Source organism: Rattus norvegicus, chromosome 10, assembly GCF_021556685.1.
Source record: "Rattus norvegicus strain SHRSP/BbbUtx chromosome 10, alternate assembly SHRSP_T2T, whole genome shotgun sequence".
Classification (NCBI taxonomy): domain Eukaryota; kingdom Metazoa; phylum Chordata; class Mammalia; order Rodentia; family Muridae; genus Rattus; species Rattus norvegicus.
The window spans coordinates 43,874,309-43,886,424 of NC_141543.1; the positions used below are offsets into that span (position 1 = coordinate 43,874,309).

Sequence of the window (12,116 nt, forward strand, 5' to 3'; positions counted from 1 at the left end):
CTAGAAGGGGACATTGGATCTCATTACTGATGGCTGTGAGCCACCATGCGGTTGCTGGGAATTGAACTCAGGTCCTCTGGAAGAGCAGTCAGTGCTCTTAACCGCTGAGCCATCTCTCCAGTCCCCAACAAAAATATATTTGTATATATTTTTCCAATCATACCCTCAATAAGAGTCACTGGTCATTCCAGTATTACCAGATGGTATGGCTACTGCATATTTCTGTGGCTCCTGTCGTCACTACAAGAAAGTCTCGTGGTTTATCTGGGCTCTTTTTCTGTCCACAGATGTTTGGATTGTTTGTTGTTTGGCTGTCTTTTGAGACAGGGTCTCATGTAACCTAAAATGACCTCAAACTCACCATGTAGTCCAGTCTGACCTTTAACTCTTAATCTCCCTTGCCTCTATGAGATTACAGGTGTATGTGTCACTCTGTGAAATTCGAGATTCTTTCTCCGCTGTGTGAATGTTGGGTAACAGTGAGATTGAAACATTCCATCCTGGAGGCAGGGAAACTCCTTGAACAGGAAGGTAAACAACTTAAAATAGCTTTAGGAAGTCCCTGAAACTGACCAGATTCACTAGGCCCCCTCCCCACCAGAGTAACACTGAGAGGCTCTCTTCAGAGGAAGAAAAGCTGAGGGGCTGGGGATTTAGCTCAGTGGTAGAGCGCTTACCTAGGAAGCGCAAGGCCCTGGGTTCGGTCCCCAGCTCCGAAAAAAAGAACCAAAAAAAAAAAAAAAAGAAAGAAAAGCTGAGATACAAAGACAACTCTCAGGGGAGAAAAACTATGCCAGCCACCCCACAGCCCAACTGCCTGGAAGAGGTTTAGACCAACTGAGCCATCTGGAAGTTCTCCAACCTATTGAGCTGCCTGATGGCTGTGTAGTACACTCCAGGTTCCCAGATTTGTATGCTCTCACCCATGCTGGAGTGGGCCTTGGTGATGCAGCTGTCTTTGACTCATTCCTGCTCCTGTAAATAACCCCTCACTCATACTCCTGTAAGGAACCCCAAAACATATGTTTCACAACTTGGATACTGGTGTTATCTATACTTTGGTCTGTCTTGGGCTCCCTATATGGGGAGACCAGATGTGTGTTGCTTCTCCAAACAGGAATTTTTGTGACACAATCATGAATGTGCTAGTGTACAAGGGTCAAACCATGGCAAGAAAAGATTTGGAGGAGTGGGACTTTGAGATTATAAGGTATTTGCATTTCCATCTTAAATTTTTTCCTTGCATTTAGTTTATTTTTTTGTCAGGGGGTAGGAGATTGTGCTACAGCATACATGTGGAGATCAGACGACAGGTGGGAGTCACTTCTCTTCTCCTACCACGTAGGTATCAGCTATAGTTTATCATCAGGCTTGGTGGCAGGTGCCTTTACTCAGTGAGCTATCTCACCACCTCCCCGACATATTTTAAGTTTTTTGGTTTTTTTTTTTTTTTTTTTCGGAGCTGGGGACCGAACCCAGGGCCTTGCACTTGCTAGGCAAGTGCTCTACCATTGAGCTAAATCCCCAACCCATATTTTAAGTTTTTATTTGAATTTCTGTCTGTCCATCCGTGTCTGTCTTTGTCTCTCTGTCTCTCTGTCTTCTCTCTCTCTCTCTCTCTCTCTCTCTCTCTCTGTGTGTGTGTGTGTGTGTGTGTGTGTGTGTGTGTGTGTGTGTGTGTATCCACAGAGGCCATGAGAAAAAACAAGATGCCCTGGAGCTAGAGTTACAAGTAGTTGTGAATGTTGGGAAAGAACTCAGATCTTCTGCAAGAGCAGCAAGTACTTCTTAGCACTGAGCCGGGCCTCAGCCTCTTCCTTTTCACTTTTAGCCTACAAAGTGGTCCTTAGGGAGGTGGTGCTCTAACTCACAGTGCTGTCTGTGTAGGGGAGAGCCCTGTTTGCTCTTTTTCCTTGACTCCTTACTTTCTGAACCCTTCAGCCTGGCCTGTCAGCCCTGCTCCCCTGGCCCCCACAGTCTAGCACCTCTTTGGCAGCCGTCTCTCGGCTCCTCACCCTGGTGGTACAGTTGGGTGGGGGATGGGAAGAAATCCAGAAGAGGAGTGGAAACCAAATGCTAGGGCTACAGCGATGTCTGGCCCTCAAAGCTCAATGTTTGAGCAGTATGCTCTTTGGCGGACCATGTTGGACTCTTGGGAAGCCTGTTGGGGGAGTGCCCAAATCACCTGCTGAATATATGTGTGTGTGTGTGTGTGTGTGTGTGTGTGTGTGTTGCTGAGTCAGAGACCTTGCGGGCCGTCAGTACAGTGTAGTGGCCAACAGCATGGGATCTGGAGCTATCTAAACTGACATTAAAGTGTGACTTATTAGCGGTGTAACTTTGGGTTAGTCCTCACTTCCCTCAACCTCGGTTTCTGTATAAAAAGGGGGCTAACAGGGTTACTGAATCAAAGGAGTCACATGCAGGAGTCTAGCTGAGTGCCCAGCACAAAGAAAAGTGAGCCAACCCAATGGTCACCACTGTGGAGTCATGGTGGAAGCCCAGGGAGGCGGTAGAGGGCCTATCTTAAGCTGATCCCTGACCACAGCACAGATGGTATTGGTCAGGCTCTGTGTGAGGATTCAGGTGGTTTGGACTCTTGAGACTCACACAGCCAGGTGGAGCTCTGCCCCGCCTCCACTTGTCCACCTTTGTTCAGAACCTTGTCCCTTTCCGTGGTGCTCTGAAGGGCAATGACTTCAGCAGAGGAACCGCTCTGCATGTGGAAACATCAGCCCGCCTCTAATGGCAGCAGCGGCAGCCAATGGGCAGTGAAGACTGTTGCTAGGGGTCACTGTGAACCTTATTTGGTGACAGGGCACTGACCCTGCATTCACCTCTGAGAACCCTGAGAAACACCAACCACAGCAGAGCAATATGAACGTCTCAAAAACCACAGCTGCATTTCCTCCAAGAGAGGACTCGACTCTCCCCCTTCCTGTCTCTCCCTGGATCATCGAGACCGTGGCACACAGGCTCAAGCCGGAAGAGCCTGCTGCAGACTCTCGTCAGGCAGGCTTAATGACAAGAAGGCAGAGGCTGGTACTGGGCAGCTAACAAGTCCAGACTGCTCGAGGGCCCAGCTTCTATCCTCACCCACGGCAGCTGCGCCTTCTGCGCCCCACTCCCCCACTGCCCCCACAAACACACCCAAAACGCCCGCTCCTTGCCTCACTTCCTGCAGCCCTGGGAGGGAAGCCGGCTTGTGCGAGAAGGATGGGGAGGAGGCAGGCAGGGAGGGAGGAAGTGGGCCTGCCCCCCTGGGCTCTCACCATCTGTACTGGCTCCATCACTTCAGCGCAGGCCAGGCAGCCCACAGTTCAAACGGTTGGCAGTTTCAATTTGTCACCTTCCTCTGTTACAACTTGTAACTTAACTGCTACAAGCTATTGAAGCTATTGCCCTACCCCACAAACGTTGGAAGGAAGATGGGGCAGCAGGTCCCTCCCATTTGCCCTGCTCTGTGTTTGGGAGCTGTGCTTGTATTCATAGTAATTAATGACTACTCACAGCTAAGGTAACAACAGGGCACACACACACAATTTAATAAGAAATTATTATTTAAAAAAAAATCACTCCTGGGCTGGGAAGATGGCTCAGCAGTTAAGAGCACTGACTGTTCTTCCAGAGGACCTGAGTTCAATTCCCAGAAACCACATGGTGGCTCACAACCATCTGTAATGGGATCCGACCCTCTGGCATGTCTGGAGGTTAAGAGACAGTGTACTCACATATATAAAATAATTAATAATTTTTTTTTAAATCACTCCCGTTCCCAACCTTCAGCTCCAACTCAACACGATGACAATGGCTTTTCGTCTGGTCCTTCTGGAGCCAAGTGCCCTTGTGTATATGGAATCAGCTGTATATGTGACATCCAGCTGTATAGATAAGGGGGCAAAGACAGCGCTATGTTGCATGTGCCACAGGAGAGTTACCCCTGTGGCCATCTCCCACCCCAAACCTAGAATCCTGTGGATCCTGGAGGCAGTCCAAGTATTCCATGACCTGGGGCCAGGAACTGAAAACAGCAGACTTGGGCTGTCTGTTACCTCCACAGCATCATGGGAAGGTACTTGGAGGGCCTGGGAAGGGTTGTGGACACTGGAGCCCCTGAGGCAGTCTTGAGGGAGCATCATAAGGTCTCCAAACACAGTGTGCAAGAAGTACTTGAGGTGCGGCATCGGAGGTATAACATAAGCCACACAGACAAGGTATAAGCCTCACAGAAGTGTAGTTCAATGAAAGGCAGACACTTGGTATGTTAGCATGTGGATAGCGACCAAATACAGGGTAAAGAGAGGGTGCAGTTTCAAGGAGTTTAACCAAAGGGATGTGTAGGGCTGGTCTGTGTATGGGGGTGGGGGGTGTTGGGCAGCTCTTCCCTGAGGAGGAGATATTTCAGCTGAGGTGAGGGGCAGGGAGGAGTCAGCAGGTCAATTTATAGCTCTTTTTCAATGAATTCTCTCCTGTATCCTAGTCTCGTCTGGAAATCTGCTAACTGTATGAAGGCTGACCTGTTGGATTATCCAGACTGCCTTTGTGTGTGTACACTGGAACCCATGTGTATCTGTAGGGGTGGGGTCAGAGAAGAGAGCCCAGGATTTCTGATCTTTGACCCTTAGTTAAATTGTGTGACCGAGTGCCTCCTTCCTCATGGGGAAGTCCAGGCAGACTGTGGGAGTGGAGGCAGCACGCGCGCGCGCACACACACACACAAGCAGTGCTGGAAAATGCACATGAAGCCACATTATGGACTGACCCCTCCCACCCTCACTGAGCATGCCTCTTTCTCCCTTGGGGACTTGCCTTGTGGAAAAGAGAGCCTGAAGCGCTGGACCCTGGAGGATGTGAGGCTGTGATTTCCAGTTTCATTTTCCAGTTTCAATTTAGATACTGTTCTGCCAGCTTTCCACTTGCCCTGCTCCCCAGGGCTCTCGAGAAGCTGCCAAGAGGAAGCTGTCCAGCCAGCACCCTGCTCCTGGGGGGTTCCCTGAGGGCAGGCAGGGGCAGGACTCTGTAGGGATACTCAGAAGAAGCAGATGCAGGCTCCCTGGTTTCCGAGTCTGAGGGGGGAGGTGTCATTCAGTGATTCTTACTTGACCTATGGCAAGTCAGAGGCCATCAAGAGCCGGAGCACATCATTATGGCCTGAACTAGCTCCAAGGATCTTTGCAGTCCAAATATTTATGCAAGGGGGTCTCCCTGTTCAGCACCCCATCCTTCCCTGCCTGACCGTTGATCCTTGGCTAAACTGTGTGAGATGAAAACAACTCCTTCCTCACGGGGGTGGGGGGTGGGGGGTGGGGGTAGGGGGGTGGGGGTCCAGGCAGACCTTTACAAAATGGCCGATACAAAGCTCAGCCATTTTCAGTATTTCTAGGAAGCGTCTTTCCCCTGCCTCAGTTTCCTTTTCATCAATGCAATGGGGGAACATTAGTAACAAAACCCAAGAGCGGACGATCCTGATAAGGCTGCCAATCCCCTTTCCTCTGTCCCTTGTCGTTTCCTTGAAAATCTTAGGGTAACTCTCAACTGGCTGGAGGATACCTCTCATCCTTTCCCTCTCTGTTTGAGAACATGTGGGGCAGGTCTCCCATGCACCCTTGTCCTAGTTTGATCCTGGAGATAGCAGGTGGACCAGGCCCCCAGCCTGCCTGGCAGATGTAAGCGTCCCTAATCTCCAGGGCAAATTTGTTCTTTAGTGCTTCTAGTATCAGCCTCTGATCAATCATTAATCAAAGTTGCAATAAAACGATAATCTTCCCTGGGCTGGGCTGTAATGCCCCAGGCTACAAGACTGAATAAATCCTTCTTTGGAAGCCTCACAGTCAAAAGAAGAAGGGCCAACACGCTCCAGCGGCTACATGAGAAGGCTACGGCTAAGGCTGTTCGTCTGTCTTGGGTGCTCACACACTTCAGCGCTCTGAGTGGCCGTGACAGTTTGTCTCATCTTTCTCTCCCAATTTAAGTTGGAGATGTTGTGAATCCCAGACCAGATATTCGAGCAGAGAAAGGGGCCTAGACTTAGGTCCAAACGTGAGCTTGTAGTACTACCCCCATGGTATGTGGCAACTGCTATCTTACTGGGTCAGATCTGTGTTAGTGGAAACATAACAGTCTCTAGCGTCTACAGAGTTGTGGGGGAACACTGCGGCCCACTCACTGCAGTGTAGAAGACAGGCCTCAGGATAAGAGGTACAGAGGAAGTAGCTGCCACAGGGGTCAGAGACTCTGCAGCCTATTTCGGAGCCCTAGGCTAGCCTGGGCCTTGAGAATGGAGGTCCTGTTTCCTGACAGGCTGGGGAAGCAGGATTTAACCTGGGACAGCGTGAGGCTCCACATCATGCCCTAGAAGTTAGTGCTCCCAGGCAGGGGTTGGAGGGACCCGACCAGCAGACACTGGAGCTCCAGAGAGCTGTCATTCAGCATCTGTAAGGGCATGAAAGGCCCTCCTCTCTCTAATCCTATCCATGTCTTATTGGCCCATTCTGCAGCACTGTTTTAGACACAGCAAAGAAATGGGCATTTTCAGGGCACGACCCAGGATATGACTAGAGCAAAATCAGCCAGGATTGGCTGACATCCAGAATAACAGATGCAGTTCTGGGAGGTTCCAAGGGAGGAGGAAGCACCGTGGGACAGCTGGGAGGCAGGGTGAGGAGATTCTTCCTATAGGTTCAATAAGGCTCCTGAACGAACCAACCAACCAGGTCAGTCAGTCAGTGTCTCTGTCTCTCTCTGTCTCTCTCTCTCTCTTAACCAACCAAACCAGTCAGTCAGTCAGTCTGTCTGTCAGTCATTCTGTCAGTCTGTCTCTGAAATAGAAAGATCCTGAAAAATTAACTGTGGCTCTATTTAGTGCTTGAGAATGATTTTAAGTCCCGTCCCATGCTGCCCCACCCCTGCCCCCACCCCCACCCCAGCCACCGTGTTTACTAATAGTTTCTAAAATCTCTGTAACATATCCACATTCATCTCTGTAGTATAGTATGTATCATTACTTGCTGTGACAAAATGTCAGACAAAAGAAACAAAGGGAAAAAAGCTAATTTTGGCTCACAGTTGGAGGGCACAGCCCATCGTGTTGTAGAAGTCATAGGAATAAGCAGCTGCTCACTTTGCATCCACAGCCGGGAAGGGGAGGGGAGGGGAGGGGAAGGTGGAGGGGAGGGAAAAGGAGAGGGAGAGGGAGAGGGGGTGCAGCCTGGTGTTCACTTCACTCTCTTATTGTTCAGTCAAGCATCATCACCAGGGAATTAAGCTACTCATGTTTAGGGTGGGTCTTCCTACCTTTTTTTTTTTTTTTTTTGGTTCTTTTTTTCGGAGCTGGGGCCAGGGCCTTGCGCTTCCTAGGTAAGTGCTCTACCACTGAGCTAAATCCCCAGCCCCAGGTCTTCCTACCTTAACGAAGACAAGCCCAGAGGGTGGTTTTCCTCATTATTCTAAATCCTGTCAAGTTGACAACCAAAGTAACCATCACAATAGTTGTGAGAATAATCTAACTAGCTCAGGCTAGTCTTAAACTCCTAGATTGCTCAGGATTCTCCTTCTGCCCCTTAGGGGCCGGTATCATAGGCATGGGCCTCCATGCTTGGTCATTCTGTTAGCATGTTGTTTAAGCTCCGCCCCACAGTTACCTGGCTACTGTCAGGTAAGCCTGACTCACTATAAAAGGGGCTGCTTGTCCCCCTCCTCTCTCTTGCTCTTGCCTTCCTGCTCCCACTCTCTCCCCAATCTCTTCCTCCCTCTCTCTCCAAGTGCTCATGGCCTGCCTCTACTTCTCTTCTCCCCCGTCTGTCTGTCTGTCTGTCTCTCTCTCTCTCTCTCTCTGCCTTTCCCTGTTTCTATTACCCTCTCAACTCCCCCTCTCCATGCCCTGAATAAACTCTATTCTATACTATACCATCTTGTGGCTGGTCTCTCAGGGGGAAGGGATGTCTCAGCATGGGCCCACTGAGGCACCCTCTTCCCCACACCTCACCACACATCCATAAAACATATTGCCCACTCTCTTTATCTTTTTATAAACACATCACTAACCATTTGAAGTGTATGGTTCTGAGGCCTTATGTAACCATCTTCAGGTCCATCCCAACTGGAATCCCTATACCTGTAAAACACTGCATGATACAAAATGTGTCCTTCAGAGGCTGGCTTGTTTTACTAAGGTGTTTTACAATATTCCCATTCAGACTTTCAACCAGAGCCCTAAGGGACTTCAGAGAGGGAAGGGCTTTCCTTCCTATCACCTACAGACCAGATCCAGCAAAGGACACATCAGCCTTTTCACTGACTTTTCACCAACTGAAAAAAGATTAAGTTCATACAGGAAGAGATTGAAAATCAAATGCTACGCTTAGAGCCCAGCAGGACTTAGTCACAGCCCACATCTGTTTCCAGGGCTCCTGAAAACAATCTGAGGTACCCTACTAAACTGCTTGTAATCACTGCTTCCGTTGCCCCTGCAAACTTCTGAGGCTGGGGTGTGGCTCTGTGGTAGAATGCAGTCTTTCTGATACCTTGGGCTAGATCCTCTGCACCAAACACTAAAACTACAGAGAACAGTGGGTGTTGGGTGCAAAAAGTCCCTGCCTCTGTTCTATTAGAGGACCCACTCCTCAGGCTAGTCCTTTGTGTTTATGAGTGCAGTTGACTTTGTAAGCCTTTTGTCTTGTTAACTCCTGGCTTGTTTCGGGAGAGTCAAGTACTGAGCCTTCAAAAGATCCGTTCTCTCTTCCTCTTCCTTGTAGCAGCAGGTGTCAGGAGTTATTTGGTCCATCCACTTCTGTCAATGGGCGATGCAATGCCCTTTGGCGGTTGCAAGCCCTGGTGAATAGACATTGTATTGGGACCTTCAAGGTCCTCCAAAGGCCCTAGTTCTGAAAGCCTGGCCTAAGGCACCAGTGAGGTGGGGACTAGTAGAAGAAAGGTCACTAAGGTGCCAGGAAGGAGGCTTTGGGACTTCAGCCACAGCTTCCTCTTCCATGCGCCTTCTGGTCTACTTCAGCAGAGGCCGGAAGACAATGGTGCTGGAGGAGCATGTTTTGAAGCCTTTAAAACCATGAGCCAAATGGCTTCCCTTGGACTGCTTACCTCAGTGATGGAAATTTGACCAAAGACAAAAACCTCTTCATTCCTGCTTTCATTTCTTTTGACGATGCTGACAGAAGCAAGAGAGCTGGACGCTACGGTAGGCTGTCGTTTTTTTATTAGAGTATAGGGTATCAGATGCTGTGCCAGTTTGAATGAGATGAGCCCTAGGGGCTCATATATTTGAATGTTTGGTTCCAAGCTGGTGGAGAAGGACCAGGAGGTGTGTGGCCTTCTCACTGGGATGAGGCTTAGGTTTCAAAAGGGCCCAGTCTCTGTCTGTCTGTCTCTGTGTGTCCCTTGTCTCACCCTCCCTCCAGCTTGTGGATAAGACATAACCTGTCAGCTACTGCCCCAGTGCCACACCTGTATGCTTGCCAGCCTGTTCCTTATCATGGTGTCCATGGACTGACCCGCTGAAACTGCGGGTAAGCTCTCAATCACATGATTTCTTTTAGAAGCACCTTGGTCATGGTGTCCCTTTACAGCAACAGAGCAGCAACAAAGACAGACACCAGCAAAGGGTTTTAGATTCTCCACTCTCATGAACTCCCACCCCCACTCCCTGGCAGCCTCCCGGCTCAGAGTCTCTTTCATGTTCCATGTATCTTCTCGCCACATCCCATCCTTCCTCGTCAGCTACTGTTGCCCTCTCTTGGCCTCTCTAAGTCCTTCCACTGGTTTTCCACACTGGCCATACTCTCCATTCCCATTAGCCGTACAGACTCCCAATTACCCACACTTGCCTGTTTTGTTTGTTTACTTGTGAAAACAACCGGTCTGAAACTTGTGAAGTAGCCTCTCATCGTGGGCTCGATTCGCACGTCTCAAGTCAAATTACTTTTTGACTGGATGTCCCATCTAAATTACCTTGGCACTAATCCTAAACTATCAGAACTAAACCTTTTCCCTTCCTAATGACCAACACCATCTATGTGATGGGGAGGGTAGAGCACCATGCAGACCGTGGAGACAGTGCACCATGGTCCACAGGTCAAGAGCCAATGAATGGGTAGGAGCCTCTGTAGGCCTGGTCTGAGAGGATAGAAGGGTGTGATTGCTATGGGTATATGGACTCCTGAAGTGAAGTTTGCTCAGTGGACCGGTGCTCTCTTATGAAGTTCAGGTGGTGAGTATGGAGAGAAGAAGACGCTGATGGCTGCTGAGACCGTAAAGCAGCTATAAGCTTCCTACATGAGTGGAGGAGGGTTCCAGCCTCTAACATGTCAATGGCATGAAGCTAGCAGGGCTTCAAGGAAGAGAAGGCAGCCCTTGTCCGTCTCCAAGAGTACACGGAACAGACACTGAGTTCTAGGCACAGTGGTGAACTCCAAAGTGGTGTGTGGAGCCTACTGCCCCAAGGGGCCTTTGTGCACAACTCATCCAGGCACCAGCATTCCAGCCTTAGTTCTGGGGACTGAGAATTCCTGACTCAGTAGAAGGGCTCCTCACTAACCAGGACGGCATAATGCTACCACAGAATCCACACATGGCAGTCAGCTTGTCTGACTAGCTCTTGTCTATGTATGGACCAGGTTTTCTCATGTTGGAAGATGCTCTCTCCAAGTTATCAGGAGGAGTAGGAAGGGAGTGCCCTGCAGTCTCTAGGATGAAGTTACAGCCCACAGGCCATGGGAGGTGAGCATAGATGACAGTGATGACCCAATCAAGGTAGCATGACATCAGAAGCCACAATGTATGCCCTCACTTTAAGGGCTGCAGAAGTCAGAGGACTGTGGGTTAAGGAAAGGTTGAGAAAACCCTAGAACCAGAGAATGGAAGAGGATATTCCAGATGAGGGAAGCAACTGGTACTCATGTGGGAGAGGCCCACCAGCTGCTCTGGCACCCAGCACAAACGCCACAGACAGCAAGCCTTCCTCAGTCTCTGGAACACATGCTCTACTGTCCCAGCCTAACCATAACCTCAGACAAGAGCTGGGACCCATTCATGCTAGCACAGAAACTGGGAAGTACCTGGCATGGAGCCCTTTACTTCCTCTACATGATTGCCTGAGGCTCCATAAGGACCAGTGTGGGGCCATTTTTGTGGTCAGGAAATGTCTGTGGTAGCTGTGGCTGCTTCAAGCCCCACCACCCCAGACCCTTCTGAACTGGAGGTCACATTCCTGAAGATCCTCAACTGTCAGCTTCAAGCTCTTGGTGCTCTTTTGAGGGTGCAGCTAGTGATCTCAACTCCAGGAGGTCTTCTGCAATTCAGGAGGAAATCCACGTGGGGGAAGGGGGACAAGCACTTCTGGTTTACCTTGGTTGCACACTAACGTTATCCAAGGGCTTTTAGATATATGCTGGGATCAGGGCTGGGGATGTAGCTCAGCTGGTGAATGATGGATTGCTGGGTTAGCACAAAGCCTTGCCTTTGACTCAGCACTGCAGAAAACTGGGTGTGGTGGCTCACACCTGTGATACCAGCACTTAAAAAGTGACTTCAGTTTTAAGTCAATCTTGGCTATGCGGTGTGTTTGAAGGCCAGCCTGGGCTATATTTAAGACCATGTCTAAAAACAAACAAAACAGAGAGATGGGCTCATACCCAGATAATTCCAGAGTCCTAACTGGCTAATAAACATATGAGAATGTATTCATTCGACTACATTAGTCACCAGGCCTATGCAAATTAAAACCACATTGTGATTACCATACCAGACCAGGAAACTCGAAAAAGAAAATCAGAAAACACCAACTGTTGGCAAAGATGTGAGGAAGTCTCCTCGTGCACAGCTCGGGGGAGTGTATTTCCACCTTCAAGCGTACGCCTGACAGAAACATACACGATCCCAAAGACCACACCAGAATGTCCACCCATTGACACCTCCCAGCTGCAGAAGGATCAGTAAACTGCAGGAATCCACTCAGGGCAGCTCGGTGTGGTTTAAGCGCCTACTCAGCGGGGGGGTGGGGGGAGCATGGTGATGCAAGCCTTTGAATCCCAGCACTCTGGAGGCAGAGGCAGAGAGGTCTCTGTGAGTTCATATCCGGTCTGGTCTACATAGTGAGTTCCAGG

The 12,116-nt window shown here is 49.6% G+C and overlaps 1 long non-coding RNA gene across 9 annotated transcripts in view; it reads right to left on the reverse strand.

Annotated features, from left to right (window-relative positions):
- Nucleotides 1-12,116, reverse strand: part of LOC102550895 (uncharacterized) — an 82,541-nt gene that overhangs the window by 19,434 nt on the left and 50,991 nt on the right. The window lies entirely within an intron of this gene.